Source organism: Aphelocoma coerulescens (assembly GCF_041296385.1).
Source record: "Aphelocoma coerulescens isolate FSJ_1873_10779 chromosome Z unlocalized genomic scaffold, UR_Acoe_1.0 ChrZ, whole genome shotgun sequence".
Taxonomy (NCBI): domain Eukaryota; kingdom Metazoa; phylum Chordata; class Aves; order Passeriformes; family Corvidae; genus Aphelocoma; species Aphelocoma coerulescens.
This window is the reverse complement of record NW_027184085.1, coordinates 50,178,099-50,205,908: the sequence shown is the minus strand read 5'-3', so window position 1 is coordinate 50,205,908 and position 27,810 is coordinate 50,178,099. Positions and strand designations below refer to the sequence as shown.

General features: G+C 42.4%; 1 protein-coding gene across 2 annotated transcripts in view; it reads right to left on the bottom strand.

Moving 5' to 3' along the window:
- The window catches only part of MOB3B (MOB kinase activator 3B), a 92,004-nt gene extending 64,877 nt beyond the window's left edge, over positions 1-27,127 (bottom strand). For both annotated transcript variants that reach the window (XM_069002125.1, XM_069002126.1), the window contains exon 1: positions 27,041-27,127. The gene's annotated coding sequence lies outside the window, so the exon portion shown is untranslated. The remainder of the gene's footprint in view (positions 1-27,040) is intronic.
- Between the last annotated feature and the right edge of the window lie 683 nt (positions 27,128-27,810).

Genomic DNA, 27,810 nt, shown 5'->3' with positions numbered 1-27,810 from the left:
TTTCAACATACGGCTGCTAAAGGGTAGGAGGTAACCTTATATGCTCGCTTCGGATCTCTCATATCCCTTTGTCATTAGAACTGTTAGATTAATTGCATGGTTTATTCCAGCATCAGGCCGATGTCACAGAACAGCTCCACTGAAAAAATGTAGGAAACATTATGTCAAGCTTTATGCTTCTTGTCTGCTTAAGACTTTGTAATGTTTTGGTTTCTAAGACATTAGCAGATGAATTAGTCTTCGTGCAGATGGTGCACTGCTGTACTACTGTTCACAGGAGCATTAAAAGATGAGACTTTGATGGAACATATTCCAGAGTGCAGGCAGCAAGCCAAACAAGTGAATTGGTTCAATTGCACTTCTTTTTTTGTGTGAGGGTATAATGAAATGGACCGAGGAAAGGGGACATCTATGAGGAATACAAGGAATCATCGTACTAATCCAGGCCCCAGTGTCCCAGAAAATGAAAATGATCCCTACTATTATCCTTCTCTCTACTTTGAGTTGAAACACTGGCACACACACAGAAAGATCTTCAGAAATAAACTTTGAGTATAAGGACAATTTCTCTTTAAGTTGTAAGTGCTCTAAGAAGAGAATAAGAACTGAGACAAGCTTTTTTTCCTCAAGACAGAGGTAAAGAGAAGCACAGAATAGCACAAAACTGTCTGGTGAAGACTTAAATTTATGACCCAGTTAATACCTTCTTAAAAGTAAAGCAGATGTCTCTTTATTGGTAAACATGTTCCCACATTAGGTAAAATTTCAAATCCATTTTCTGTGTCTGTTTTTGCAGACTGTATCAGTCTTCTCTGCTATCATACCCATACACATTCTGTCATGTTTACAGATCTGCAAAAAATATTTGCTAGCAGTGGAACATTAGTTCCAGAGGAAAACCTGATGACCCTGTGGAATGTAAGCAGTAACAGTCCCTTACCTATTTCTATTTAAGGAAAAAAACAACTTTGGAAATGCTTTACCTGTCAACCTTGAGATGCAATAGGATGTTAAGGACCTCGTAACTATGACTAATGTTTATATAATTTAGGTCAAAGTAACAAAGTGTTTATATAGCTTGGGTTATAAGATATCTATGTCACCTAATATCAATATAACCTAAATCATTACTTTTTGTCAATATAACCTGAAGAATATCAATATAACCTGATGCATAGTCTTCTATATTATATAGCCTGAATTATAGCTTTTACTTATGTAGCCTGAATCATAACTTTTATACCTATATAACCTGATGCTTATATAACCTGAATCATAACTTTTGATACCCATATAATCCAATATGAATAACTTCTTATACAATGTAATGGCTAATATATAGTTAACTAGTTGCTTATATGCAGAATAGAGAAAAAGAGAAAAAAAAAAAAACAAACAAAAAACCCAAAACGTACCAGGTGTATAGTTTTAGAGTGTAGTACTAATGAGAAATTGTCAGGCCAAAGCCAATTAGCCACAAAACAAATAATTTAGGCCAGTTAAGACAAGATGGACCAAAGAGCACCATAACTATGCATGCCCCGAAGACAAAGCTGGAAAGTTCAAAAGCAAAGAAGACTTTAGAAGCCTTCATCAAAGACCCCCAAAGACCCCAGAATTGGGGAAGTGTATGCGCAGTGCAAAGAATTATCTAATAACCATGAGATCATGCTATATAAATTAGTTCCGGTGCATATGTGATGATGCTGTAATGACACAGAAACATTAAGCAAAATTTACTGTATAAATATACCACAGCACTTGACAAAGGCGGGTGAGTTAGGAGGAAAAATCCCCCTCACCACCAGTGCTGCACTAAACTAATACCTGCTCTATAGACATCGGTCTATGGGGATTTATTTCCAGCCTCTCTTTTGGGCATCATGACACCTTAAGAAACAGTTCTCAAAGAGGATTCAGCATTTCAGAATTGCTCACAATTGCTTCTTTTTATAATAACATTCTAAACCAGTCCACTAATGGTAATTCTATGTTGGGGTTTTAAGAGTTCTCCTTTTGCTTTTTCCTCTTAAGGAATTTTCCCCATATGTGTTGCTAGGAGACAGTAACAACTGGATAATTAAGAGAGACAAAAGACCTGGCCACAGCTCAGGAGAAGGGTCCAGGTGGCTACTCTCTCTTACCTGGGGTTTTCTGGTGTAGAGCCATGAGATTCGTGCTGGGAAAAAGGGGCTGTGTGGAGCCCCTAGCTCTCCTGTGCTCTCGGCATTCGGAGGGGAGAGAGGCTGTGTCGCTGTGGGGAGGATTCATCACCACTGAGGGGTTCTGCCTTCTGCTGCCTTCCTTCTACCGTGAGTGGAGCTCTGCTTGCTGGAGCAGTCGTTGCACTGGGACCCTATTTAACACCCTACCTCACTAAAAGAGGGACTTTTTACCATCTGCTCCGGTGCCTCAGGGGAAAAACCCCAGGATATGGAGCCGGCTTTTCCCTACCCTGCTGGGAGCCGGGCTGCTGCTGCCCCACCTCCACTGCTTCCTTGCCACTGCCCTGAGCCTTCGCTACACTGCAGCTCCTCACTCCCTGCCTGCCGAGACATCCCGGGGTTCCTGCTGCAGCTCCACAGTTTGATACATCTCATCTACCACCTGGGATTTGGTGCTCATTCCTGCTGTTCCAGCCTGTTGCTCCCACGGGCCCTGCTGGGGCACTGGGATCGGCTGCCCAGGGGGTTTGTGAACCTTTTCTTCCATCCCTTCCTGGCTTGGCCAGGCCGCCATTGCCGCGTGCTCCCCGAGCTCGCTCCAGAGCGCCCCCTGCAGCCGCGGGGGAACCATCGCACCTGCCCTGCTCACCGGGAGCCGCCAGCGCCCCTGCTGGCTGCGAGCGGAACTGCACCCGAGGGGAAAGGGCCCGCGGCCGAGAGAGGCTGGGACCGGGTTCCTGGTTCTGCTTGCTGTTACTGACACTGCTATTGTTTGTTTGCCTTGTTATATATACATATATATATATATAGGTAAAGAACAGTTATTCCTGTTTCTTGTATCTTTGCCTGAAAGCCCCTTCATTTCAAAATTATAATTTGGAGGGAAGGGGGTTGCATTTTCCATTCCAAGGGAGGCTCCTGCCTCCCTTAGCAGACACCTGTTTTTCAAGCCAAGATATTCTACCATCTTCTTTCTACTGAACATAAGGTAAGAGAGTAGTCTGCAGGGTAAACAAAGATTTGGCCTTCCAATATGAAAAATCATGGCAAAAACGTACTTTAGGGGATCTGATTTTTTTTGTGTGCTTCCCATGAAGTGCTTTTGAAATAGATCTTGGAATTCAAGAGTCTGAGACATGTTTAAAAAACATTCTTCTCATAGATGAAATATACCGAACCCCTGCACGTTCCTTCCTCTAGTTTAACTAATAAAACAAGTCTGACCTGTCTAAAGAGAAAATTAGCTTTGATCGTGAAAAAACAGTGAGTTTGGTGAATGTAGAATGAATGCCTGGTAGTATTACTGCAGCTATATAAAAACAATCATTAGGACATAATTAAATCCCACAATTTACAAATGACAGGGCAATATGAACAACACAACAATGTAGAATCCATCAGCTTAACTTACTGCATTGCTGAGCTCAAGTCCATATTATGAGCAGCTAATGGCCCTGCCTTAGAAATACAATGATTACAAAGAATAACTCAGCAACTGCACTTTTCTGGACTATATGTCAAGCTGCATGGCATAATAAACAATCTGCATACTACAACAAATAAATGCATGAACAAAGTTCCTAACAAGCAACCCCAGAAACTCTCAATTATCTGTCAGTCTCTTAATTCAGTAGGAATCCATTCATGAAGAACAGAAAGTAAGACAACCATGCCTCTGGACTGACATGGTCTAAAACAGACTAAATTCTGACAAGGCATAGGACTGAACAAATTTTGACTGTATGATTTAAAGGGGCATTACCAGCCAGGGAGACAATTCCACTGAGCACAGCCTGATCACCTAAGCCAAGTGACCTATCCAGCACTGATGCTTCATCACCACACCCTCAGGACATAAAAGTGTACTGGCTTTCTGGTTACCAGCCCAGCCCAGTCCTTCAAGTGTCACTACATTATGCTCCTCAAAGCCTGAAAACCAGGAAAGGCTTCTGGCCCTTTGGATCACACTGGTCCAGCAGCATGTTCAGGCTAATCAATGCTTCAATAATGTACAACACTGGTGGCTCTGGCACAAAGAAATACAGTAGTCCAGGAGGACAAAGTGCAGCTGCCATTGACATGCTAAAACATGGCAAAAGCTAAAGCTTTTGTGTAAGCTATGTGGGTTATTTTCATAGCAAAGTACATAAAGCTGGAGTATTTATTTCTTCTTGGATGAGGCATCAGATAGTGGTAAGATACAGGTGATTACAGTTAGAATCAAGGAACTTAGCAGCTTGAAACAATCTTGTGTGGCTTCCACTCATGCCATTATAGGCTACCTTATTTTATTTTCACTGTATTGAATATGTTGCCATGAGGCACTAGGCATGAAAAGGTTTTAACCAGTTGAATTCAGACTCTCAAGGCTAAATCCTCATCTAATAAATCATATTGAATCCCTATTATGGTGTGAAGCTTTCTACTACGGTGTAAATTAACTTCTTATACTTACCTTACTTTCTCTTAGAAGACATTGAGTTATGACCATCTGTATTGGATTTGCATGGCCTGGTTTTGGAAATGAGGGTGGGGGGAGGGGCAAAGGGGAGGGGGGGATTCTGGCGTGGCTTCTGTGAGAAGATGCTGGACACTTCTTCCATGTCTTGCAGAGCCAGTTCCTGGTGGCTCCAAAGACAGACATGTCTCTGGCCAAGGCTGGACCAATTAGAAATGGTGGTAATGCCTCTATGTTAACATATTTAAGAGAAAGGAAAAACAAAAAGGGGTTGTGCAATTGTAATTGTGCTCAGAGAAGAGCAGAGTGAGAACATGTGAGAGGAACAATGTTGCAGACACCAAGGTCAGTGAAGAAGGAGGGGAAGGAGGTACTCCAGGCACTGGAGCTGAGATTCCCCTGCAGCCCGTGGTGCAGCCCGTGGTGAAGCAGCTGTGCCCCTGCAGCCCATGGAGATCCATGGGGATACAAAGATACACCTGCACCCCGTGGAGGAGCCCCATGTATGGAGCAGGTGTGTTGCTGTGACCCAGCCCACTGCGGGGCTGGGGCAGCGTGATGCCAATCAATCCCAGCCCCTCCCCTGGATCGAGTTCCCCAAAGAGGCAGGCTCAGAGGGTGGGTTGAGGGGCGGCTCAGAAGCCTAAGCCGCACCCCCTGGGCAGTGCCAGGGTACAAGCCTAAGCCGCACCCGGTTCGGTAAAATTCTCGGTTCCTCCGTTGTTCACTGGTTCTCTGTTGTAACCCCCACCTCTCCGTTTCCCCCAGTGGTTCTTGTTACATTGTATCCTCACCCTGGCTTGTAACTCATTGGTTGTTTTCCCCTTTCACCAGGGTCTTCAAATTCCCTACAAAACTGAGGGCAAGGCTCCGAGGAGCCATCCCATCACAAGCCCACCAATCACATCACATCAGATTCCAGCTTTCCGAGCTCGTTCGGGTTGCGAAACTTCTGACATTAAACCTGTTAAGCCAGACCTGAACAGCCTCTCTCTTCCTTTGTCTCCGAGCAAACGTGAGCCGATCCCATCGGCTCCTGCCGTGTTCCCTCTGCCAAGAAGCCAGCCAGCGAGCTCAGCCAGCAGCTCTTTTCCTGATGCCAAAGTCGCTTCAGCGACACATGGAAGTAACGCAGCTGGACTCCCTCTCCCCTGGGGCATGCCAGAGTTGGTGCCTCAAGCACCAAACGCTGCGTTACAGGTGTATGCCTGAGAGGAGGCTCTGATCCCATGGGAGACCTGAGGAGAGAGGGGCCCTGCTCCCAAGCTGCAGCAGCCTGTCCTTGGCAGACTGCACCCCATGGAAGTGACCCACGCTGCTGCAGTTAGAGGGCGACTGGTGCCTGTGGGAGGGATTCACATGCAGCAGGTCACAGGAAACTGCTGCTCGTGAGATAGAGCCATGTTGAAGAAGTTCATAGAGAACTGTCTCCTGTGGGAGGCCCGCCATGGTGCAGCAAGGGAACAACTCCTCTCCCTGACCAGCAGGGGAAGGGTGATGAACAGACCATAACCCCCATTCCCTGTCTCCTTGTGCCACCGGGTAGGAGGTAGAGCTGGAAAGAGGGAGGGGTGGGGGGAAGGTGTTGCTAAGGGCTCATTTTACTTCTCATTATCCTGCTCCAATATCATTAGTAATAAATTCAATGCATATCTCTACACTGAGCCTGTTTTGCATATGACAGTATTTGGTGAGTGATGTCTCTCCTGGTCCTTATCTCAACTCATGAACCCTTTGTTAAATTTTCTCTGCTATGTCCATCTGCAGAAGGGAGTGGAGTGAGTAGCTTTGGTGAGTGCCTGGCATCTGGCCAGGGCCAACCCGTGACACTGTTTTATAATCCTAACTAGTTCCTAGATAAAAACAGGAGTAGGACAGACTTTGAAAAACAGAAGCCGTATTAGTGATGCACAGTTCTCTCTCAGGCCCTTATTTACTTGGTAAGTTCTATTTTGTTAACATGTTAGTTTACAGTATGATGCAGAATATAGTACCTGGAAAAGAGGTTATCAGTTACTGAGGTTATCACAGCAGATTCTGATGCCTCATACCATGTGGATTCTGCAGTGGGTCTCAATGGAAAAGCCTTGAGAATTTTGGAGACTCTGGAGACCTATCTGGTTGAGTGGGAGAGTTGGGTTACACAGGCATCTCCCAGCTTGTGGTCCACTTGTACTGCTAGGAGATTGATTATTAATAAGTTGCAATTTTGGCTAGAAAACTGACCGGGGGATTGCATTTGGGTGGCTGTACTTTGTAAAGCAGCACACACCAGAATTCAAGATTGTCTGAAGCAAAAAAAAGAAAAGAAAGTCCTGCACCCTCCAGACTCCTCATAAAAGAGAGAGAAGCTGCTTAGATACGTAGTTAGGAAGCAGTAGAAAATCCCTTTACTTGCAAAGGATTTTGCAAGTAAAAAACACTGAAGAAGAACATTGAAGGAGTTAAATCATATAGTCCCTGTGCTGTACCCTACAGATATCAGCCAGGAGTTGAACTTTGACAATCCTTGTGGGTCTCTTCCAACTCGGGATACTCTGTGATTATGTTTTAGCAGCTTATCCTATTCTTTTTCCTCCATTCCAGGGGACAAAATGCTTCAGCAGATGGCTTTTCAACCTAAGCACTTTCATTGCAAGACAAGATCTCTTACAGGTAGTGTGAAATCAAGATTTTGTTCAGGGATTACAGTAGAATGCCAGCAATAGATTACATAATGTATGTTTCACTTCTGGATTCTCTCAATCTCTGCATCCCAATGGAAGCACACTGCCCCTGCAATCTGCCACACTGTAGAAATCAATACATTACTAATGCAAAGCACTAGAAAAATGTAGCAGTTAAGAATATACACCTGAAAGCATAATGAGATATACAATCTAAGAGAAATTTTCCTTCTTTATAATTCTATAAAGGTCATTAATGTAACTAAGTTGTGTTTGGTGTTTTATCAGTACAATAAACAAAATAGATTATGAAACCAACTTTATTTTAGTAGTGAAAGATCTGGTTTTCAAATGACTGCTCTCTTTGCTGTAAGATATAACCACAAAATTCTTATCAAAACCACTGTCTTGAGTAAAAAATATGTCTCCTCAAGTGCTTTGAGAACAGCAGATGAAAGCAAGAAATATGAGAGCAAGTAATTTGTCCAAGGTCACACACCAGGCCAATAGCAGACCAAGGAAGAAAAACACAGTTGCCTCATTTGGAGCTGCCATCTGTTCATAAAGCTATACTCCAAACACATTCTTTAAACAAATCTGGCCCCTCTGTTTAACTCAGCTTGAACCTGCTCAACAAAACAACATATATCCCAATTTCCACTGGATAATGGAGTCCTTTGGATCTAATAAATTCACAGTGAAAATGAAGTATCTGAACTTTACGGTGCCAGAAAAATGCATAGCACAAACTTGACATCTTCTACACATACATTCTTTATTCATCAAGGATTTTAAAGCTGTCCTTCCAATAGACTTCGAAATAAGGATTACAGTGAACTGGCTTCAGCACATCAAAAGTTCCTGTGCTCAGAAGCTGCCCAAAACACTGATCTGTCATATGCAATCCTCTTCAGTTGCCTATCACGTGTGCTAAGCAATTTCAAAATAAGCATGGGTGCCAATGACCAGTTACCAATAGCACAGAATTAAAAGCCTTGTGCCAATTCACCAATTCCAGGAGTGATCTTCTCCCATATAGTCCAACTGTTTACTTATCAAAGACTAAGAAAGGGCTTAGGAACCCACCTAAGTTGTAGGTTCTGTGCTAGTTCTTTCACAGACAGACTTCTGCAAAATTCTAAGAAGCAAACAAGTAGTTTTCACTCTAGTCACAATCTATCCAGCAAATGAACTGAATATCACTGGATTCACTGGGGGTCTTCAAGCAGGAAATCCAAACTGTTTCTGATATAGTGTGAAGGGGAAGTTGGACCAGATGTGGGACCCACCGTGGTCCCTTCCAGCCTTACCCATTCTGTGATTCTGTGAGAATGGATGGTACTGCAGGTACTTCTCTGAACATGGGAGAACAGACACAGTCATATTTTCATGGGGCTACTCAAGCTATTCCCAACCTGGAATCCATCTTGTTACAGGAACCTGTCTGATCACAAATTCCTGGCAAGATTTATGACAGACTTGGGAACAACTTTTGTACTTGGTAATACATCAACCACAGAGAGAAGTGTTTCTGCAACCATTTAGCATTTAATCCTTTAGCCAAGATCATTAGCAAGGCAGACTTTTAGAATTGCTGGTAATGTCCATTTTCATATGTGAGCAGCTCCCCAGGGGAAACAAAGGTAATCTGAAACACTAACATTTGAGGGAGGGGCAGGACACAGACGCAAATAACACAACGAGAAGGGTACACAAGAAAGAAAAACAACCAAACACAAAAGTCCCAAATAAACAAAACAACTAAAAAACCCTAATAAAAAAGCATTATTTGGCACAGTTATTATGCCTGTTGTCAAACCAAGCCGATGTAAATATTCTTGGTTCTCACCTTATTTTGCAGTTGTTCACAAAAAGTCCATAGCCATGACACTTGACAGTAATTGCTTAGACTTTCTTAGTTCTCTATGTGCGTTATTAACTTTTAAGAACATTTAAGGGAAAGTATTTAATTCTCTCTCTATTACATTTCTCAACTGATTTCTTAGAAACAAGACTCTACACAGTCCACAGTGTCTGTCTTGCTAACAATAATTTTACAAACCATCATCTTCTTCAATGATGTTTGAAAGAGCCATTCAAACCTCAAAATAAAACCTCAAAATAAACTCAGTCCTCCAGACTACACAAAATTAGCAGCTGAATGAGGATGAAAACAAGCCTACTAACCACACAAAGGAAAAGCCTAACCACTCAGCACACAGAACAGTAGAATAGTTTGGGTTGGAAGGGACCTTACAGACCCTTCAGTTCCAATGCTCCTGCTGTGGGCAGGAAACCTTCCACTAGACCATCATAGCCCCATCCAGCCTGGTCTTGAACATCTCTAAGGATGGAAAGTCCACAGCCTCACTGGGCAACCTGTTCTACCTTCACAGTGAAGAATTTTTTCCCAATATCTAGCATAAACAGATCATTATTTAGCTTAAGGCCATTCCCCCTTGTCCTCACCACATACTTTTGTGTAAAGCCCCTTTCCAGCCTTCTTATAAGGCCCTCTAGGTACTGGAAAGCATTGTAAGGTCTCCCTGGAACCTTCTCCACTCCAGGCTGAACAGCCCCAACTCTCTCAGCCTGTCTTCCTAGGAGAGGTGCTCAAGCCCTCTGATCAACTTAGTGGCTCCTCTCCTCGCTTGCTCCAACAGGTCCACATCTTTCTTGCGTTGAGGACCCCAGAGCTGGATACAGTGTTCCAAGTGGGGTCTCACCAGAGCAGAACAGAACAGAGCAGAGGGGCAGAACCCCTTCCCTGACCCTACTGGCTATGCTGCTCTGGATGCGGCACAGGACACATTTAGCTTTAGGGATGTGAGCGCACAGTGCCAGGTCATGTTGAGCTTTTCACACACAAACACCCTTTAGTCCTTCTCTGTAGGGAGCCTCAATCTTGTATTTGTGCTTGGGACTGCCCTGATCCAGGTGCAGGACCTTGCATCTGGCCTTGTTGAACCTCACAAGGTTCAAACAGGCCCTCCCTCTGAAGCAGTCAAGGTCCCTCTGGATGACATTCCTTCCCTCCAGTGTGCCAACTGCACCACCCAGCTTGGTGTCATCAGAAAAGATGCTGAGGGTGGCCTTGATCCCACTGTCTTGAGTAACCAACAAAAATACTAAAAAGTGGTTGTCCCAATACCAGCCTCTGAGGAATGCTACTCATCACTGCTTTCCACTTGGACCATGAGTTGTTGACCACAACTCTTTGAGAGAAACCACACAGCCAATTTTTTATCCACTGAGTGGTCCATCCATGAAATCACAGAATCTCAGGATATTTTGAAATGGAAGGGACCCACAAGGATCATCAAATACAACTCTTAAGTGAATGACCCACAGGGATTGAACCGCGACCTTGGAGTTACTAGCGTCATGCTCTACTCAGCTGAGCTAATGTCAGGGTCAAATCCATGTCTCTCCAGTTTACAGACAAGCATGGCTGTATAAAATGCTCTGCACAGTCCAGGGAGGTGATGTCCATTGCTCTTCCTTCGTCCATCACTCCTGTAATACCACAGAAGGATGCTGAGTTGGAAATTAGTTACACTATATCCTCTGCCCTACCTTCTTTGACAAGATACAAGGAAAAGGTGTTGGGAGAATCAAGTAAAAGAGGTCCGGAACAAGACTTCATTGGTTCATAAAATAAAATTTTAAAATTTATAAACACAACTGGCACATATAATTAAGTCTCTACCTCACTATGGCAGGGCAATTCTGCATCACTAGTTAATGGTCTCCTTACAGCCATACTGTATTGTTAAGACATTTGTCACAAGCAAACTACCATGCTGACATAAAAAGGATTTGTCAGCAATACAAAGATGTTCTCATCTCAGAATAGTACTTGTCCTCCACCCAACCTGAGTGATGAGAAATACTCTGTTATTTGTTATTATGAGGATGATACAAGATAGCCTACAGAATCACTGCATACATATATTGTGGAATAAAGTTATTTTAATGATGTTAATATGGAATAAAATATCATTGAAAAATATTGATGCACACTTGTAGCCTCTAAGAGTCATACAGACGAACATACAACACAAACTGACTTGTATCTGCCATCAACCCTTTAAGAAAGACATCTGTAGTACACATACAGTAGCCAGCAATCTCAGGTGAAACTGTTACACTTTTTAGCTGTTCTTTAGTCTGATTTTAAAAGTTTTTGATCTGTTCTACATTCTGTAGCCAGTCTCACATCCAAGTACTAGAGATGAAGCGCTGAGACACTTTGCAATGTAGCTAACACTTCCCTCTGTGGACGTCACGATGAGACAAGATCACATGATTACTTCAGGTTGCCTTCTACAGAGCACAGGCTCCTAAACTCAGAATTCCAGGTTTCCAGCCTCTTACTGTTAGGTCTCCTTTTAAAAACAGATCCTGCTCCCATACTAACAGACATGTTCTTCTGGTCATCCCCACGTGCCACCATGAGCTTTACTCTGATTAGCCCTTTCAAGGTAGAAAAACGGGCAAAAAATTGTTGTCATCACCATCATTCCTGCTCAGAGAAAGGAAAGGTGATTGGCTTTCCAGGAACACTATTTTTCCAAGATGAATCAGTCTTAAGGCCAAGCAGGAGAGAAAAAGGATCAGCTCTTTGGGTGGGAGTTAACCACTAGATCAATTTGGCTGTGTGCAGTAAAACTTCACCTTAAGCTTGGTATTGTTCATGTCCTGTTAGAGGCCTGCTCCCAGGAGTAATTTGGCTGATGAAGATCTCTAAAAATACATTCAGTGTGAAACATTTCCCCTTCAGTTGGGGGTAAACAAGTCACTGGGGCTTTCCCTATCATGTTTATTGGATTCTGTGATTCAGGCATAAGGGTTTTCCAGAGGCAAAATAAAGTGATGCATGTACTCTTCCCAGAAACAAAAACACTATTCAGCAGGAAAACCAAGCAAATGAAGTATGGCATTTTGATTTCTTATTTAACCACACAAAACCTCAACTTTAACTAGACCAGCAGTAACTTGTACAAGCATTAGGAACTTTGCATCTCCTATTACTGGGGTAGTGTTTTATAACCACTCTTTCACTAGCTGCCAAGATGACCTTCTTACAGAAGGATGAACAATAACATTAGTCTGTTTATTACAATTGATTACAAGCAGATGAGAACACTAGTCACAGAAGTCTAACTCAAAGAGTCTGACAATGCAGCCAGATGGAAATTCCTTTGGAAAGTCATACAGTCCCTCATCCGAGAAAATACTTAGAAATTGAGTTTATTGGGAGGGCATAAAGCTCTTCAGGTCACAGTAGAGCAGTGTTTTGACCAGCTGCTGTTTAAACATGACCAGTCCTTTTCATCTCTCTATTTTCACATGCTTTTTCCTTCCCAAACAATTCAGTTCTATCCCTTTCCCTGCCTTTGGTTTCTCCCCTAAACATTCCATAATAAGTCCTGTGTAATCCTGAAACAGTCTTCCTCTGTATGCTGCAATGTGTCCTCTATCTTCAGGCAGCAAAACCAGGAAGTCTGTGAGGTGCTCCAGCATTGACTCATCTTGATGCATTTCTCTCCCACATCATGGGGGTGAGGCTGCCCCAGGACAACGGTGGAAGGGCCTTTCCTCAGAATCCTTACACTGGGTCTCTGCCTGTCACTGTCCCTTGTGCTCCTCTGGGCTTGAGGAGATAGGCTCTGGTGATGGGGCTGGGAGCAGCTGGGGAAAGGGTTACTAACGCTTCTCCACCTGCCAATGATTCTCTGTCCTACCTTGTGGAGCACAGGCAAGTTTTTATCACATAAACTAACAGTTTATCACTTTTACTTGTTAAGCAAGAAAAGAGGGCAATGCTGAGGGAAACAAAGACAGTATAGAAGCTAAAGTAGCATCCCTCAGAATTTAGGGCTGTCCAAAATCAAAACAGATTTTCAGGCCTCAGCCTTTTTTTTTTTTTTTCCGCTTTTTTCAGCATTTCTCACAATGCTTTCACTAGACAATCTTGACAAACAGCCTGGGTAAAACTGTGTAACACAAGACATGTACTAACTAGATATATCTACTTTGTAAAGATGTAGTTAGAACAGAGGAAAACTAAGAAACTTTGAACCTAGGTATCATTTAGGTGAATACAGATCTGGGATCTCAGTTCCATTCAGTTGACTCCTAGTCCTTTGTACTAGACCTTCAGATTTATCCTCTGGATTTTGTTTTCAGCTGCCGCCTGAGCCACAAAATTTTCCTATCCTCATCTGCTTTGGCACAAAGTGGGATCCTCAGACCAAAAGTTCTTTAGCCTTCACTGAAGCATGACAGCCAGTGTGAGAGCACAACAGCAGGACATTTTGATGCTCACATTTGTTACAGACATACAAAACCTGTGACAGAGAGATTTTAAAAATTACTATTATTGTTGTTGTTGACAAAAGCAAACCACAAAAGCAAGCAACCAAAAAACTGAAACCCAAAAACCATATTCTATCTCACTAGACAAAAAACCAGTTCTTTCAGCAACTCTTGGTCCGTCGACCAGACCTCAGAGAAGCTTTTAGGAGGCAAGAACACAATAAAATGCAAAATCCTGAAGCACTGAAACCAAAGCATAGATGCATAGCTTCTGATTTATTCATTCAAGCCACTCTTGTCATTCCCACAGGAAAAGCATTTGTTTATTTACAGAAAGAGGTAAGGAGAGAACCCGTGTAAGGTACTTGGTCACAGGGTGGATGGTTTGCACTACAAGGTAGAATGTGTGTATGTCCTTTCTCTGCTTTCAGGGAAGAAGAGTTCTGATTTACAAGGTGGTAATCTCCATGTGGGTTCTCAGATGTCCCCAAATTAGGGGGGTTATATATAATATTAGGTAGAGACAACACAGCTACTCTGAGAAGCAATTGTCCTGACCTGTCCTTAGATAAGCTGCACAAAGCCAACAGGTGTCTGATCCCCAACCCTGAACTGAAGGTTTTTACACAGTATACTCTCTCCTTCATCACTTACAACCACTTCATACTGCCTAATCTCCCCTTGAAATTTTAATTTTTTTCCACAACAATCAAATATTTCATGGGTCTCCTATGAAATGACAATGGAAAGAAAAGAGGGGTGACAGTGTATAAACAGAATACAAACACTGAACAGCGAATCAGATCCACCTTTGTCATGGAGCACTAAGCTGTTTCTCATGTTGCTTTAGTACCTCAAACTACTGGTCCTTGCTTGATTTAAATCAATGTTCCATTTAATGCAGAAGATCCATACACATGTATACCAAATTAAAACCAAAAAGACATCTGTGGCAAATCAATGTACTAAATCTACCATAGCCCTCCTGAGTCCAGTCTTTCAAACACATCCCTTCCACAAATTTCATTCATAAATTAACTTCTCTGAAGACCCCTGGGTAGACAATTTGTGCCAATACCACAGTATAAGCACAAAGTTAGCATCAGCAGAAGTAGAACAAGAATAACTGTGGGAGAGTTACTATATTACTAGGATACTACTGTGTAACTGCTGAAGTCACCCGCTGGTTTGCTAAAGAAACTGCTTATCCACAGCAATCTTGCACTCTGTCAGACTGTAACGGGTCCTCCCAACCATCAACAGGATTTATTTTTCTTTTAACAAAACACTTTCTAATCTCAAGATCATCATGGAATTCCTTCACTGCTTGCATCTGTCATGGTTTAACCCCAGCTGGCAATCAAGAACCACACAGCCACTCACTCATTCCTTCCCCAGGGGGAAGGAAAATCTGAAAGAAAAATGAAATGTGTAGGTTCAAATAATAACCGTTTAATAAGTGACACAAAATACAACATCATCATCATCATCATAATGATAAACAACAACAACCACAAAAATAGTGATAAAGAGGAATAAAACCCAAGAAAGGTAAGTGATCACAATACAATTGCTCATCACCCACTGGCCAGTGACAGATCTGCAGCTCCTGTACAACTCCCCCCAGTTTATATACTGGGCATGATGTTCTATGGTGTGGAATACCCCTTTGACCAGTTCAGATCAGCTGTCCTGGCTGATCTTCCAGCTGGGCTGGGGTCCCTTCCAGTCTCTTGTGAACCTGCTCACTGGCAGAGCACAGGAAACAACAGTACTGATGGCAACAGCCAAATCATTAGTGTTTTATCAACATTATTGTCCTGTTGAATCTAAAATATAGCACTGTACCTGCAATTAGGAAAAAAACTAACCCCATCCCACACAAAATCAGGACAACATCAAATATTTCTGAGCTTATACATTTTCCATATTCTTTTTCAAATATTCCTGTAATTATGCAGGCTGAATAACATAAAGATGAATCACTTTGGTTCACTTTTAGAATTAGCAATCCATAACAATTCCCGCAAGAAGAAAAGCAAATCTGCCTGCTAAATACTTTGTAATTTTTGCTTATCTTAATGTTCAACTCAGTCTTCCTTTTCAACCACCAGTGACTTCCTACATTGTGATTACAGGAACCAGTTCAAAAGGCTGGTACTGCACTAGAGGAGATGAGTGATATATAGAAACATGGCACTTTGCTAATGCACATTCAGGAACCAACCAAGCACTTCCATTTCAAGCCACAGTGCTTATGTGGCACTTTCTTAGAACTGTCATTATCAAAGGCTCAGATTGATTCAGATGCTTACAATTCATCCAGTGGTGGCTACCTGCAGTCCTACCATAACCTGACCCAAAGACTTGATAGTCAGAGAAGTACATTAGCCAGACAATGGAAGACAAATTCCAGCATTACCCCAGCTGGAGTGGTCTTGAAGATGGGACATTTTGCTGCCAACACAAGTGAATTCAGCCTCCTTGAGAGCTTGTTTTCATGGGAGTGATATCTAGGTATTAGAAAGATGAATTACTTGTCTGTAGAATAGCCTTGTTAAAGTTAATAATAAGTCGTGTTAATAGTCATGCTTCGGCGAACACAAACCTAGCAGGAGGTTAGCAGAGCTGAGGGAGAAGGATGCACCACTGAGAGTGGACACAAAGAATGCAGAATTTATAGGCCACAAGGTCATTTGGCAGAACTCCCAAGATAAAGAAGTAAAAAAGCCGACACTCCAACTGGGTAAAAGGTAATTCTGGCAAGGGAAAAAGACTCAATAAACCCACTGACTGAAAGAAGAGAAAGACTGAGCATGCAGACTAATTAGCAAAAGAAGCAAGGGAATCATTTAACCAAGAGAAGACAGAATACTAATTAATATTAGTTTTAATAAGAGAACTATGTAACTTGTAATGAATGAACATTAATGTCTTTGTTTGCTAAAATGTAGAAATAGTAAAAAGTTTGATAGTCTATGTGCTGGGTTTGTGGATTTGCCACCCAGCACCCCTTCCTGTGCAGAACTGTAAATAAATCAAATACCTCAGCTCTGTAAATGGATCAGCCTCTTGCATTAACAGGTGAAAGAATCCATTTTGGGACAACAGTCTTGGTGAGCCAAATGGGAGAGCTAAAAAGTCTTGCCTGGATCATCTTCTTGTCCCCAGCTAGGGAGAAACAGATCAGAAAGGATTTGGACCAGTTTGACTGGAGACTCCATCAAATCCTCTCCAGTATTGAGGCAGTGAGCAGCTCAAAGGTGCAACACTCCAGAGGTATTTGAGCAAGGGAAAGTGGTGTGAATTTCTGGACTGGTGAGTATCAAATTTTATTTTGTTGTAATTGACCAGCGGGGTTGGTACTTGAAAACTTCAAGCTCTGTGTAAATTGGATAAGGAAGGTTTGGAACAGTAACTGTCACTACACAACAAAAACAATGTGTGAAAGAGGGGAGGGGTCCTCCTATCTTTGCTGCCATGAGGTCAGAGCAGCGTGTAACTAACAACAGGGGATCAGAACTGAGAAATAAATAAATAAATGCCTAGGCTTTAAAATTGTTACACACAAAACTGCATGATAGGAGACAGTGCTTGTCCTTTCTCTGATGACAAGGAGTCAGAGCAGGGAGTAAAAAATTATTTGTGTTGGAGGTCTGGACCTAAGGATAAAGAAACTGGGCATCTGGGTATTGGCAAACCAGACAGCAATACCACCCTGTAGCCCTTGGGGTTTTATTTTGGAAAACTGGAGTAAGGTGGGAAAGATCCAATAACTAAAGATAAAGTGAATAAATACTGTAATCAGTGGTGGACGCCTTATAAGTCAGAGAATGAGGAAAATGGTTTGTTGCAGTTTTATCTTGGAGTTGATGTTGTACTGCTGACTTGGTAAATGGGACCAGTTTTGGTTTATGTTGAGGGTTTTATGACATTGTGTAGAGACCCAGGTATTCAGAAAAGGTGTATGTTGGAATGAGACATGCTGATACCAAGTACTAAGGAGAAATAGAAAAAGGCAAAGATTGTATGTTCCAGAGGGAATGAGGCAGAAGATGTGTGAATGTTAGTTCCCTCCTTTTCATACCATATAACATTAGAGTTGGGATGGATAAAGAGAATATGGATCAAAATAAAGAGCATATGGGAAGTAAGGATTTTAGTCCTGTTGCTGGCCAGACTCAGGGAAATAATCAACCAGTGATACAGGCATTTAAAACAAGCAACAGGGGTCGGCCAGGTTTTATACATATCCTTTTTTATATTTTGTACTTGTTGAATCGGAAGTGATCTGTTGGTTGTACTGAGAGAATCTTGAAGGAATGTATCAGCCTTTGGAAAGTGTTAACCGATAACCCCAACTGGGGGCATACTCAGGCTAGATTGATTACCATGTTGCTGTGGAAAGAAAAGAGACTGGCATTACAAAGGTGAAATAAACAGAACAAGCAGGGCGCTTGGGGCCTGAAAGGCCCCTACTTTCCCTGAACAAACACACACACACTTTTGGCCTGAATCAATGTGGTATTTGTAGGCAGTAAGGGTCATTGAAAAGATGCAAACATTATGATACTGGAGAATTTTTTACAATGAATGAGGGGACCAGGGAAAATATCAAGGAATCCCCAAGAGACCCTCTAGTTCCAGTAAAACCAGAGAAACAATGAACTTTTGATAAATAGCAGAGCCACATATTCAGTAAAAACTATCTGTAAGGGCTAAGTAAAGTTACAGCACTGATTTTTGGGGCAGTTCTATGGCCATTCCTACAACTCACAGAGTGGACAACTGGAGACACTAAACTGACTCATGAGTTTCTATATGCCAGAATGTCCCCATCCTTTGTAGGATGAGATTTATTATGCAAGTTAAATGCTTGAGTCAGAAAGCTCTATATATCTCATAAGAAAAGGCACAGAAGGCTCAAATCTGTTTACTAATGACCCAGACCTCAGAGGAACAAGAGAGTCAGAAGGAACAGGATTTAAAAGCAATAAACCAAATAACTGTGGACAAATACTTATTTGACTGGTTTGGATTTAAAAGATGCTTTCTTTTGCATTTCAGTGGATGAGTAGAGCCAGACTCTCTCTCACACACCAGGTGAAAGAATCCACTTCGGACAACAGGAGGAAGCTTCGGAACCACAGTTTTCTTACTCTGAAACGTAAGGAATTCCTCTTTTTTTACAGAAAAGCATGCTTTCCTTAATGCATCTAAAAATTGAGACTGATTCATCAAGTGATGAAGTAGAACAAAGCTACTCTGAACAGTGAACTATCAGAGATTTTGGAGAAAAAGGCATCTGTCTTACGAGTTGTATGTACTTATTTTTTTTGCCAACATAGTCATAGCAACATATGCCCCTAGTGAGCCAATGTTGTGTCAACAACAAGGTTATTCTGCTAATAAAATTTAAGCCATTCCCCAAACAAAACAATTTATCGTACTAAAAAGATATTTGTTCTTAAATCAACAAAATTACATCTTGCTTTGATTGCATATATGTTAGCTAGGGATGTGATTCTTTTCCACTGTCATTTCCAACTTAAGAATAAAAGGAAAATTTCTCAAGCAGGACTGCCTCTTCTAGTAAGAATGTGAGCAGATGTAATGCTCTTACCAGATTCTAGCCTGTTAATCTGCCAATATCCTCTGAATCCCTAGATTGACTGATTTACTCATTTTTCAATTAAATACAGTCAAAGCAGAAATGAGCAAAACCTTTGAAACTGTGTGAAACTGAAAACCTTGGCAGGACCATAGTTGATAGAAAGAGCAATTCCTACACAGTGAGTAATACCCAGCATGTCATACAGACAAAATAAATTCAGAGATGTGAAAGAGAAGCATGTGAGCAAGACAAGACAACCAAGAAACTGCAAGCTGACAGATCTGCAAAAAGGAAAGGACAATAGTGCTGACTGCTTCATCAGGATGACCACCATGGCTCAGAGAACTTTAGTGCAAATTTGCATTATACTGGCATTGTACATCAAAATCTCATGTTCAGTTTGTCTTTTCCAAGGAACCAAAGTGAACTACCATATAATGAACTTTCTGTGGAAAACGGGTGGTTATTTTCCTCAGCAATGCCTCAGCGAAACAACTGAATTCAGATTCCCCATGGAGATGACCAGGGTCACACAGAAGAACATCATAAGGATCATCTACGAGTTCCTTCAACAGATCTTCCAACTATTTAGCAAAAATCTTCCTGTTGATGCTTGGAATACAAGCAAGATTGAGAAATTCCAAAATGGAATTCATCATCAAATTGAAGAACTGGAAACATGTATGTCAGAAGAACAATCAAAGGCAAGAAACACTTTTCAAACATGGATCCTAAAAAGCTCGACATACAGCATAAAAAAGTACTTTCAAAGAATCACCAATTTCCTAAAAGATAAGCAATACAGCCATTGTTCCTGGGAAGCAGTTCAAATGGAATTGAGAACATGTATTATAATTTTTGACAGTCTTTTGAAAAAAAAACCTACATAAAGAGGTAAAATCTTCTGTTTTGTTTCTCTTTAATAATACAATAATTTCCCCCTTCTTGATAGGTTTTTCATTTCCACATTTTAATAATTTTCAAATTGATAGCTGGGGCTTGTTTTCAAAAAATATTCAGTGCTCTAAGTTAAACATGCAGAGTACTCAAATGAAAGGGTACTTGAAATCACTGGTTCTGTAGTAGATAAGCTCTTTAAGAATACAAGTGGATATTGCTCCTGTATTGTCTCTTTGCACTATAAGAAAAGGTTTTGTGGTCTTTACACATAATATAACAGTTATTTTACAACCTGAAATATCTACATGCGGACACTGCATAGATTTTATTTTTGCATTATTTCACTAATTCAGGAAAAAGGTACACGATGCAGACATGCATAAAGTAGACAGACCTTCCTGTAGTCTTGTACACCATGAAGATCCTAAATTGCAAAACAGGAATTTAAGATGATCAAGACATCTTTAAACTAAAAAAATAATCCTCCCAAACAAGAAAAGTCAATTACCAGCTTTGATTCTTATTTTGCAAGTATAATTGTCTTCATAGCCTATGGAGATACATTTCTATTTCTCCAAATAGATTTATATGGAGAAATTATTATATTTATATATAATAAGAAATATATATTTTTATATATATGATATATATAGATAGCTTTATATACAGCTTTCTATACAGCATATTGAATAACTACAGCATAGATTTTCAGGACATGATTCACAACACTATGTAAAATATGTACATATTCGATGTGCTTCAAGTTCATAAGCAGACAAAATTAATTTTAAAAGAACTACTGTACGAACACAGATATTAACAAATTTCTTCCATTCCTCTCCCATCTTTCTTTCCTTCATTCAGGCAGAACCAAGCAGTACAAGTTATCATCTTCATCAGTTTAACTGTTACTCAAGACACCTTGAATACCCTATGATCTCTGTACCACTCCCTATATATATCTTAGAAAACTGGATGACTTCTGACATGGATTTTTTCCACCTCAGGTTTCATATATCTTCAAGCATATCTCATTCCTTATATATTTTTATCATAAATGGAATGTGTCAAATTGGAATGTAAGAATAAAAGAGTTAATATATTTCTGTGTCTTCTGGAACTGGGGAAGAAAAAGGGACTATTTTGACAAAAAATTCCAATGTACTGTTACTGTTAGCTGAGGACAGAATGTCGACATTTTGCTAAGAAGTTTGAGGGCTGGACTGTAACTCGGGTTGCCTTCCTTTCCTTTATTAAAATGAAATATGCATCTTAAAATCCCTCCCAACTTTGGGTGGAAAAAAAGAAAGGGAAACTTATTCTGTGTGCAGTTATTGTAATGGAATGGTATCATTCCTTATTCCAGGAATGCAACAACAGGGTATTTACAACTGCACAATTTTAGGCACCCAAATTAGACACTGGGCTAGGGAGATCAGGCCCACCCGCTTTCCTCTCACATGCTCCCACTTTACAGAGATAGGGAGGAAAGAATGGGTTTCAGACTCCTGAATACAATTCTGTTTTCAATCACCAACAGAAGAGCTTAGTTCTTAACTGGTTGTATAGGGGACAAAAGATCAGTTTGGCATGTAGATAATGTTCCCAACTTCAATAATCAGCCTCTTTTATTAATTTAAACACTTGGCAACTATGTTGACACTTAAGTGAGGTTTGATGTCTGCAAAATATGTTCAAGTACACTTAATTCTGATTTTTTTTTTAAATTGCTGCTTTTAATGTGTGGTTACTGTGGGGAATTAACATAAACCAACTTTGGATACTAAACTCAAGGAAGTTGATGAACTGAAGCCCACGACCTTGAGGTTTCCCTATGCATAATGTATCAGGCAAGATGAGGTAAGGTTGTATCAATGTACCTATATTTATATTGTGCTTTCTGTGCTCTGTTCTGCACTTGGATTCCAGTCTCTAAAATGTCAGGAGTCAGCACGAGCTTCCGCAGATACCACTGGTAACAACCTTGCAGAGTCTACTGGATTCCAACTGGATTCTATCAGTTCTTCATGGGATCACAGCACGTTTTGGTTAGGTAATGACAGCACCATGACCTAAAAAAAGCCCATCCTTGGACAGTGCGGAAACATTCACTTCCTTCATCTGCTCTTCTGGGAAGGTACTTCCATCAATATAAAATAGATAATGCCTATTAACTCATGCATTCCCTATTGTCAGTTGTGACTCACACTCCCAAAATGCACGCTAGTTGGGTTTTTTTGAAAGGGGGAAATAGAGACCTCATTAGATGCAAATTTGGGGTATCCAGGTAAGCTTACCTAACTGATATCAGCTAAGCATTTATAGGGAACACAGTTGTTTAAGAACTGCCTGTGCTAGCTCTCTGTAAAAAAACCTGTGCTTTTACAAGTTAAAGTTAACTGTGTCTTATAGAAGAAAAAAGAATAACTGTAACCAATACTTTTTTCACATTTCTTACCTGGAATTCAGTCTTAAACCTCCATGACAAAACAATATGCAACTCTCTACTCATGTGGAAAGAGTTGCATTTTCTGAAAGTGAATATGGTCTTCTACCATTTGAAGTCAAATAACTAAGTCTTGACTTTTTTTCCTTACATGAGTACTTAAAAATTAAGTACTGAATGTTTCTATGAAAAATTCTAGACTACTGTTTTACATGTAACTCTTACGATCAAACTTTTTTGTAACTTTTTATGACTGCAATAACTGGAGACCGAAAGAAACAAAACCACATCAGTTTGTTCAGGTTTTTTTTAGTGTATTGGCTTTGATATCCCTGTGAATAGACATCACTTCAATGTCTACCTTAATCAAGCACTCTAATACCATGCCAGTGGGTATAAGAACAAAGGGGGGCAGGGAGGGAGAAAGACACTAAAATGGGAAAGTGAAAATAGTATTCTATCATTCTTAGAATTAGTAACAATTTCACAGCCACTTAAAATTTCTTTTAAGAAAAACAATTGACTACATTTCAAGATCCTCTTGATTTTTTTCCTGGCTAAAAGCAGAAAAAGTGAAAGTTCATATTCTGCAGGGAAGTACCAGCTGAAATGATCACTGCTAACATTTGTACCATATTGTACTGATCAATGAAAGGCTGTATTACTTTGAAATACAGACAGTTGTGAGCTGGAAAAGATAAATTGCAATTCTCCCAAGATGAAGAGCTGAAGTAAGGAATGAATTACCAAAGGGCAGGAAATCAGCCCCCAGTCACACTTTTCCAGTTTCAGCACACTGGAAGTACCACCCAGTCAAGGCCTCGTATCAGGGCCCATGAAGCTGCTTTAAACACCTGTTCATCACCCTCTCCAGTCACTGATTCAGAGACTGCACTCATCTAACTGCTAGAATTTGCTTTAAAACTTTAGACCTGCATAATTTTTTTTGGTTTTGTATACCCCAATGGTAGTAAGTACTAAATCACAAAAACAAAAATCCAAGACTATTGCTCATTACAGTTGAAAGAGAGTTATTTTTAAGATGGAAGTGGTCATCTACTACCAAGCACCTGGATATACTGCATGATACTATCCACAGAATTTACTAAAATCTTTCGGGATTAAAAACATGCATTTCTGTCAGCATAAGGATATGTGGAATCTTCAGAATAAAAAATAAAAGATCTTTTTTTATTTGATTGTATTGGTGTGGTAAGAAAATGCCCTCAACAGCAGAAGCAGCACATGTCTTAAATTAAAACTGTCGACAGATTTCCTAGATCGAACAGATCTTACAAACTCTTGGCCAAAGAGCCCCCTGCCTGCTCTTAAAAAGTGTGTTCCCATTAACCTACTTGATTAGCCTAAGTCCCCTTTTATCTTTCCAGGGTAAATCAAACAACAGTGATGGTACACAAGACAGGATGACCCAGTTTTGCATCCTTTCTTCCTCCCTTTCCCTCTTTCCAATCTCACATCCTTGTCCTGCTTTAATACTTTTTGAATCTTTTCCTGAGCCCATCAGACCAACAGAAAATTATCCAAAATACCTAAACAAGTTAAATCCATACTTTTGTTCAAAGGTAAAGATTTAAAGTCAGGGAAGAACACCCACTGCATTTGAGAACCAGCACAAAAGAGAAAGGGGAGTGTGGCAGCAAAACTGGGTAACAAGAACAGTGACCAAAACCTCCTCTGCTTTCCTTGTCTGGTCCAAATGCCTTTAAAAGAACCTCTCAGTTACTCTGTGCATAACTGATTAACTGATCTTCAGCCATACCTGCAGTTCATTGTAAGTATTTCTCCTTTAATATACTAATATACTAATTACCCATCACCAGAACACTTTAGTGGAATAGTATGGTGTAAATTTCTCTGGAAATAAATTTACTTCTAGAGTACACAGTTTAAAATTCCAGTTATATTTTACTCATTTTAGGTTTCTCTGTCTATCTTATCTGGACAGTCCTTGCCTAAGTCCCTGGCTCAGAAGAGGCTCACAAGACACTCAACTATCTGTCAAAGGTACTACTGAAGTATCTAATCCTGAGATAATACCCTAAAACAGAAGAATGAAAATAACATTGTGTTTTGACTAAAACATATTCCATCTGAAATCTGTTTACCTAATGAGTGATAAAGACTAAATATTAAACAAAGACCAGTACCATGTTTTCCTGTAACACTTTTAAACAACTGCTATTCCAAATGACTCTGTGATCCTCGTTCCCAGGGCACTTGGACCTCTCTGCTCCTCTCTGTTTCTATTACAAAGCACAAGTACCGTCCCCAGGGACCTAAAAATGCCAAGTATTTTGCTGGCAGTTAATAAAGAATATTTTTCAGGAGAGAAACACCAGCAAAGAACCTGAAGTGATCTGGTCCGTCCCAAGTCTCACATCACTCACTAAAGCGTTCTAAGCAGCACCAGCTACTACACCAACACACCAGCAAACTGCATAAAATCATCATTCCAAGAGGCTTGATGCCAAGCAACATCATGCTATTCTGCACCCACCTCCTTTTCTCTTTAGCACTTTCTGGAATACAGTATTGCTTGACTGTACTCTACCTTGTGCTCCTTTTCTTTCTTTCTTTCTACCCTACACCCCTCTTTCAGATGTGCATATTCTCTGTTAAAAAAAAAAAACAAAAAAACCCAAAACCATAACAAAACAGTTTCCTCCTTCTGACTTTTTTTTTGTTTGTTTGTTTTTTTGTTATGTGTTTGGTTTTTTTTTTGTTCCAGGAATGTTCTTTTCTGTGTCCCATGGAGCAGAGAAGCAAAATTGTCACAACTATCGGTCCACTCAGAGAAGTCTGCAAATCTTGAATAACATGCTTTGCTGTGGAAAAGAGGGAAAACAGGCTCTTCTCTATCTACTGCAGTGCAACCACCCCATAAACTTTCAAGTTAGGTATGTCCAGAAGATTGTCTCACAAGTATCGCCCATTAAATACATATTATATCTGTGTGTAAAATACAGATGGCTTGGAGAATAGAAGTAATCCTTCTGCCTATTCAAGAAATTACTGAAATCTAATCAGGGGTGGGAAGGGTCCTCAAACACCTTTGTCCTTTTGATAATCATACATGAATAAAATACTCAATCAGAATATTTTATTTATGAAAGCTGTCCACAACCAGCCCCAGAACAGGCTGATTTGACCATCAAATGGGAGCAAGAAGGCCTCTACATCTTCAAATGCCACCTGGCAGCAGTCTTGCCAGAAGACAGATGATCTGCAGGGTCAATCAGCTTCAAGCAGGACTCTGTCTGCTAACCAGGGCCGCTCTGTATTTGCACCACAGTTCTTCTCTTTTAACTCAACAGGGAGGTACCTCTAGGGCTTGCGAGTCCTTGCACCGGCAAGTACTCATTTCTCCATGACAAACCCTGGGTCAGTCTCTGAGAAGCCAGCTTTCAGGCTGTCACACTGCGATTGCAAAGACTTGCAGGGATTTCAAACACTGTGTTCGACTAGGGAACAAGGAGTTTAACACAAACCATTTTTCCTTGAGTAACCTTGCAAACTAAAAGTAAAATCCAGCACCCTGAACCACTGCTTCCACAACTAAAAGACCTGGCAGATCAGCTGCACGGCAGGTTTCTTGAAACACTAACTTCGCTCACAGCATTAAAGAAAGTGCAACAAAATTGCCATTTCCAAGAGGCTGTGTCTCAGCGTTTGCTGAGAAGACAAGCTCCCGGCTGAATCTCCCATCCCGTTGCTCAACACGGTTACAAAAGGAGCAGCACGCAGGGCTCCGGACCTCGCCTCCCTGCGCCGGAGCACGGTGCAGCGAGGCGGCGAGAGCGCTGCACCCAGCCGAGCCCAGCTCGTCCCTCCCTCTCGGGCACCCGCCGTGGGCAACAGGTCCAAGACAGCCCGCGGTTCCCGCGCAGCACCGAGCCGGCTCCTGAAGCTCTGGAGGAAGCACGCAGCGACCTACCTCTGAGACGGGACGGGGAGAGGGAAACGAACAAATAAACAAACAAAAACCCCACAAAAAATAAAAGGAAAGATGAGCACTTGGGAAAGCGCACCTTCGTGCGGGCTGTGGCCCAGCGGCTGCTGCTCGGAGCGAAGCGCGCTCACCAGCACCGTCCCGTCCTCTCAGGCAGCGCCCAGCACCTGTCGTTCCGGCCGGGACCAGGGGCAGGTTCCGCCCCCCGCTCGCGCCTGCCGAAGGACGAGGCTCGGGGGCGCCACGGCAGTGCGGCTGCGGGAGCAGAGCTCCTCCCGGCGGGGGGGCACCGGCCGAGCCCCCGAGCACGGCAGTCCCCGCGGGATAGGGAGGAACTGGGCAGGGCTGTCACCTCCGCTCGGACCGAGCGCGACGGAGAGCGTGCGGCCAGCTGCCGCGCCGCAAACGCGTCCCGCTCACGGCGGGAAGTTTGTAGGCGGTGGCACCGACCCTACCCTCGCGTGCACCGCCCTGACACATCGCAACCGCCCCCGCCTTACCTCGCACCCCTCTGGGCGCCGCCACCGCCCTTCCAGGTGCCTTCCTCGACTGAGGGCCGGGAAAAGAACGCCACAGCCTGGCTTGGCTTTCCCTCGTACCGTCGGCTCGGCTCGGCTCGGCTCGGCTCGGCTCGGCTCGGCTCGGCCCGCCTCCCCGGGCGCCACCCCCGTCAGCCCCGGGTCCCCGCGCTCCGCGCGGCCCTCCCGCGGCGGAGGACGCCCCCTCGCGGGCGCTGTGCCCCTGCCCGTACTCGGGGGATCCCGGGTCCAGCGCGCCCCGCGGCCCCAGCACACAGTGCCCGGCCCCAGCACACAGTGCCCGGCCCCAGCACACACTGTCGGGCCCCAGCACACAGTGCCCGGCCCCAGCACACACTGTCGGGCCCCAGCACACAGTGCCCGGCCCCAGCACACAGCGCCCGGCCCCAGCACACAGCGCCCGGCCCCAGCACACAGTGTCGGGCCCCAGCACACAGTGTCGGGCCCCAGCACACAGTGCCCGGCCCCAGCACACACTGTCGGGCCCTAGCACACAGTGCCCGGCCCCAGCACACACTGTCGGGCCCCAGCACACAGTGCCCGGCCCCAGCACACAGTGCCCGGGCCCAGCACACACGGTCCTGCCCGAGGATAAGCTCGTGCCCCATGGAATCACAGAGCATCCTCAGCTGGGAGGGACCCATCAGGATCATGAAGTCCAGCTCCCGGTCCTGCAAAGGATGTCCCCAAGAGTCACAGCATGTACCTGAGAGCTTTGTCCAAATGCTTCT